A 6,000-nucleotide genomic window follows, 5' to 3' on the forward strand; every position below is an offset into this window, starting at 1 on the left:
TATAGTAGGGATCTGTATAGCAGACAGAAGGGTGGTGCTGGATGATAGGGATCTGTATAGTAGGCAGTGTGGTGGATGGTAGGGATCTGTATAGTAGGCAGTGTGGTGCTGGATGGTAGGGATGTGTATAGCAGACAGAAGGGTGGTGCTGGATGGTAGGGATCTCCATAGCAGGCAGAAGGGTGGTGCTGGATGGTAGGGATCTGCATAGTAGGCAGTGTGGTGGTGCTGGATGGTAGGGATCTGTATAGTAGGCAGTGTGGTGGATGGTAGGGATCTGTATAGCAGGCAGTGTGGTGGATGGTAGGGATCTGTATAGCAGACAGAAGGGTGGTGCTGGATGATAGGGATCTGTATAGTAGGGATCTGTATAGCAGACAGAAGGGTGGTGCTGGATGATAGGGATCTGTATAGTAGGCAGTGTGGTGGATGGTAGGGATCTGTATAGTAGGCAGTGTGGTGCTGGATGGTAGGGATGTGTATAGCAGACAGAAGGGTGGTGCTGGATGATAGGGATCTGTATAGTAGGCAGTGTGGTGCTGGATGGTAGGGATGTGTATAGCAGACAGAAGGGTGGTGCTGGATGGTAGGGATGTGTATAGCAGACAGAAGGGTGGTGCTGGATGGTAGGGATGTGTATAGCAGACAGAAGGGTGGTGCTGGATGGTAGGGATGTGTATAGCAGACAGAAGGGTGGTGCTGGATGGTAGGGATGTGTATAGCAGACAGAAGGGTGGTGCTGGATGGTAGGGATGTGTATAGCAGACAGAAGGGTGGTGCTGGATGATAGGGATCTGTATAGCAGACAGAAGGGTGGTGCTGGATGATAGGGATCTGTATAGCAGACAGAAGGGTGGTGCTGGATGATAGGGATCTGTATAGTAGGCAGTGTGGTGGATGGTAGGGATCTGTATAGTAGGCAGTGTGGTGGATGGTAGGGATCTGTATAGTAGGCAGTGTGGTGCTGGATGGTAGGGATGTGTATAGCAGACAGAAGGGTGGTGCTGGATGATAGGGATCTGTATAGTAGGCAGTGTGGTGGTGTACGGTGGGACTGGGCAGTGAGCGTGGCTCCGGATACTCACAGGTGAGGTGTCGGTGCAGACACGGGCTCCCCCAGGCGCTACCAGTGTGTGTCCTGTCCCCGTGTGCAGCCTTTCCTGTGTAGGGCAGCGTACGGAGGGGGGATCCTTTCTTCTCCGCTCTCTTCCTGGGCTTTTGTCCTCTCTAGTCACTTCCGGGGTGTCTGAAAGCTGCTGACACGGCTGAAGCACCCCTCCTTTCCTTCCACTCCCGGGTGTCTCGGCAGAGGGGTCACTCCGGGGGGAGTCTCTCGCTCTTCTTTAGGGTCACTCCGGGCGGCTCCTCCCGTCTCTATGGTATTCTCGGTCCCAGAGGGATAGCTTCCGGCGCACTAGGTGACGTCACTTAAACAGCGACAGCGGAGCACTCGCTGTGGTAGAACTCTATGGTAAGGAGGGGTGGGAGCGGTCTTGTGGAGCGTGTGGTTAACTCAGGAGCTCCTCTGTGCGGTGTGGAATGGGATGAGGCGTTGTGTTATGGTGGGGGGAGGGGTGTATGTTTTGTTGAAGGACGGCGGTGACGAGTAGTTAGATATCCTGTGTGCTGGGGAGGCCTTGCACGAAACATGACGTGCTGCTGAGGTGTGAGGGCGGGTTGGAGGACTTCAGAGGATGTGTACGTGCGTGACCTACAAATAAGAAGTGAAAAGAGCCATGCTGGGGGAGGAAGGGGGGCATTCATGGGAGTTATTGAGTGGCGGCCATAGAATTTTTTTTTTCTTGTGCAAAAACTAAATACCAGACTGTACAAAAAAGTGCATGTGAACACACACACACACACAAAGGTGCAGTCCTACCACGTCTCACCCGCTTATTGCTGCTGTGGCAGCGTCCGGTGGTACTTTGGTTTACAGTTGCGGCGCTCTTGTCCAGCAGGGACATTAGGAGGTTAAAACCGGTAGTGAGGAGGCAAAACAAAGCTTTCTTGCACTTGTCTACTGTCTGAAGGTCAATCCATCAGGGTTTATTTCCTCTTTAAATATACTTATCTATGGCCACTAAGATCAAGTGTGCTATCTGCTCTTCTCAGTGTCCAGTCGTGGTGCTCCACCGTCATTCTGGCTGGATCTATAATATCCCTGCTGGTATAATGGTGGTCCTGAGGGATCCTCCCGTGGAAAAAGAAACTGGTGAACTCACTGGATGAGGTGGGGCATTCCCTGTGGAGGATCCCAAGGGGCCCTGTGCATCCTGATTCAAACTTGTCGGGGGCTGGGAAGGCAGAGAGCTTGCAGTGTCAAGTGCCCACTGGGAATAGCATCCTAGGGGTGCTGAATTTTCACTTTGAATTTGGGACCCCACTGTGTGAAACTACACTAGGCCACGTCACCTGCACCGCGCCTCATAGGCTAGGACTTTTGTCCCAGACCAGGGCAATTCTTATTACAAGGCCAAAAGGCCTAGCCAATGTACCTGCACAGGAGACTTTTTTTTTTAATTTATTTTTCTTCACGTTTGTGACATGCATTTATATATGTGTCTTTTTCACTTGGAATGTAGGGTGTGGGTCTTTGGGCCTAACCTAAAGTCTAGAGGGAGGATGTGGGGCCCTCAGGTCCCTTTCTCCACTGCCTTGCAGGGTCTATCTTTGGGAGAGCCCTAGGGCTGAAACAACTAATCGATTAATCGACAACTAATCGATTATGAAAATAATCGATTACTATTTTCATAATCGATTAATCGGCCAGTAACATAATGGGGTTAAAAAAATTAAATTGAGCCTTTTATAGTACAAAAAAGAGCAAATCGCTACTGTAAATGTTACTATCACCGTTCTACAGTAAAAAAAATTAACCCCTTACAATAGAGATTATTTGCTTTTTTTGTACTATAAAGGGCTAATTTTAGGGGTTTTTTTAACCCCATTATGTTACTAAACGTCTTAGACCTGGTTCACATCTATGTGTTTTTTGGTGCTTTTTGCAGAAACGGACTGCAGTTCATTTACATGGTTTCCTATGGGACACATTCACATCTATGCTTTTTTTCAGCCGCTGCGTATTTGGAAAGGGTCAGGGACTTTTTTTTATGCAAAACTGCTTTTTTTGGTTCAATACACTTCAATGGAAAAGCTGCAGAAAAGCATGTAATGCGTTTTTGTAGCAATTTGTGTTTTTTAATCTGCCCAACAACAAATTGGCCATAAAATGCAAAAAAATTGCAAATTGCAGCAAAATCACGTGAGCAAAAATCAAAATGCACAGCAAAAAGCACTACAGAAACATATCAAAAGCAAACTGCATAGGCGTGTAGCGAGCCTTATGCTGGCCACAGGGATCAATTTTCAGACAAGAATATTCAGACGAAAAATCTTTGTACATTCGCTGAATGAAAGAATGTTTGAAATTTTTACTTGTTTTTAACATTGTTTTTAAAATGAACGAAAACCACATACACCGTCTGAAAATTCCTTTGACCAAGAAGTTTTCTAACATTTCCAAATTGTCACTGTGGTTGAAAATGAACGTCAATTTGACCCCACTAACGATTAGAAAATCGAACAAACGTTCTTAAAATGCCATTTTTTTTTTTTGAAGGAAGACATTGTTTAAAAAAAAAAAATAAAAAAAAATTGATCTCTGAGTCTGATGATATTTACCAGATTCACCCCTTTTTTAATAGTATATATCCTCTAATAGCATATACAGTATATCTCTCCTCTAATAGTATATACAGTATATCTCTTCTGTCTGTTATTCTCAGAGTGGATTAGATATGTTGCTCCCTAACCATATAGTTATTTATATTTACCACTGCAAAGAGATATTTAAGAATACATTGCCTTTTTTTTTAAAACTTTACAAATTAACTAAATTATGCACAACACTTTTTTTTTAAGCTTATCAACCGATTAATCGATTAATCGAAACAATAATCGGCCAACTAATCGATTATGAAAATAATCGTTAGTTGCAGCCCTAGAGAGCCCCCCTCTTACTACTCGTTGCTTGTCTTTGGTTGATTATGAGGAGAGGAGTCTAGGTGGACCTGAGTGCGCCTTACCCCTATCAGGAGGCTTGCGCCTCAGTGGGGTCAGAGAGGGGTCCTTCCTCTTCAGGAGGGGACCATAGATACAACATAAGACCTTGTTAGACTTGCTTTGCTGTCTGAAGGGCAATCCACATTTGGGTTTTATTTCCTCTCTATTCCCCTGCAAAGCAAAAGCATAATGGGCTAGTATGCATTGCATACTAGCCCATTATTATGCACTTACCTGCAAACGAAGCCCAGGATGTCCCTGCTGGTGGCCGCATCCATCTTCACTCCTCTTTCTTCTGGGGCCGTGGGCTCAGTGACTGGCCAGAGTCGCGTGACGTCACTCTTGCACATGCACACGAGAGCCGATGGTCACGGCACGGGTCCTTTAGAAACAGCACGATCGTGCCCTTTCTTCAGTGCGCATGCGCCGATGACAGCACAAGTGTATATAGTAAATATCTCCTAAACTGTGCAGGTTTAGGAGATATTTCCAGTAGCTACATGTTAGCCTTATTATGGGCTTACCTGTAGGTGAAAGTGGTGTAACTAAGTTTACAACCACTTCAATACCGCACACCATCATATGACGTCCTTGACTTTGTGCAGCTGCAGGCATCATTCAGATATAATTATTTGCAGGCGGCAATTCTGTGCACGATAAGAATGATCATATCAGCAGTTCCGCCGCTTAATCGTTCTTATCAGCGACCGGATGGGACGTCCCCCCCCTACCGCCGCCATCCGGTGCTTCTCCGGGCTCTCCTGTGCCATCGGGGGCCCTGAGAAAGAATTGGATGCCGCCGGATGACAACCATAGAGATTTCCGGTGACCAGATGGGCACCAGACATCTCTGACCGTCAGAGGCCCGGGTGCGATGTTATGACGTCACGCTCGGACCCCGTATGTAAACAAAGCCATGATCGCGGCTGTCAGCATGAGATCAGTGAATTTTTTTTTTCCTATCTCATGCTTTACAGCATGGAGGAGAGATGCGGGGTATTATTGACCCCGCATCTCTCCATAAAAGAGGACCTGTCACGATAGATTCCTATTACAAGGGATATTTACATTCCTTGTAATAGGAATAAAAATGATCAAAAAAATTAAATGTAAAAAAAAGTGTAAAAATATAAAAAATAAAGTAAAGTAAAATAAAATTTAAAAAAAATAAAACACCCCTGACCCTGGTAGCTCGCGCTCAGAAGCGAACACACACATAAGTCCCGCCCACATATGTAAACGCCGTTCAAACCACACATGTGAGGTATCGCCGCGTGCGTTAGAGCGAAAGCAACAATTCTAGCATTACACCTCCTCTATAACTCTAAACTGGTAACCTGTAAAAAATAACCTGTAAAAAATTTTAAAGCGTCGCCTATGGAGATTTTTAAGTACCGAAGTTTGGCGCCATTCCATGAGTGTGCGCAATTTTTATTTACTCGGCATAACATTATCTTTCACGTTATACAAAAAAATTTGGCTAAATTTACTGTTTTGTTATTTTTTAATTCATGAAACTGTTTTTTTTTCCAAAAAAAGCGTCTGAAAAATTATTGCGCAAATACCGTGAGAGATAAAGTTTCAATGACCGCCATTTTATTCCCTAGGGTGTCTGCTAAAAAAAAAACATAGATAATGTTTGGGGGTTCTGAGTAATTTTCTAGCAAAAAAAAAAAATAGGACTTTTACATGTAGGAGAGGGGTGACAGAATAGGCCCGGTATTGAAGTGGTTAGAAGTGCACCATCATTCTGTGTGACCAATCCGCAATCCAGATCAGTGTCACCTTGGCATATCATGCAGTATGCTCATGCATGCTCCAAATTGCTGACACACAAATTATGCGTTGGTCATAATTCAAATACTATCTTACTGTTTTAACCACTTAAAGTCCACCCTTAACAGTTTTACTGCTACATGGCGGCACCTCTGCGCCAGA

General features: G+C 45.0%; 1 protein-coding gene across 2 annotated transcripts in view; it reads right to left on the minus strand.

Annotated features, from left to right (window-relative positions):
- Window positions 1–1,467, minus strand: part of LOC141139582 (calcium-binding protein 39) — a 51,089-nt gene extending 49,622 nt beyond the window's left edge. The window contains exon 1 of one of the 2 annotated variants that reach the window (XM_073625856.1): window positions 1,086–1,467. The gene's annotated coding sequence lies outside the window, so the exon portion shown is untranslated. The remainder of the gene's footprint in view (window positions 1–1,085) is intronic. The other variant, XM_073625857.1, reaches the window with a different exon arrangement.
- Window positions 1,468–6,000: the final 4,533 nt, after the last annotated feature.

This window comes from Aquarana catesbeiana, linkage group LG04 (genome assembly GCF_042186555.1).
Source record: "Aquarana catesbeiana isolate 2022-GZ linkage group LG04, ASM4218655v1, whole genome shotgun sequence".
In the NCBI taxonomy this organism is placed as follows: Eukaryota; Metazoa; Chordata; class Amphibia; order Anura; family Ranidae; genus Aquarana; species Aquarana catesbeiana.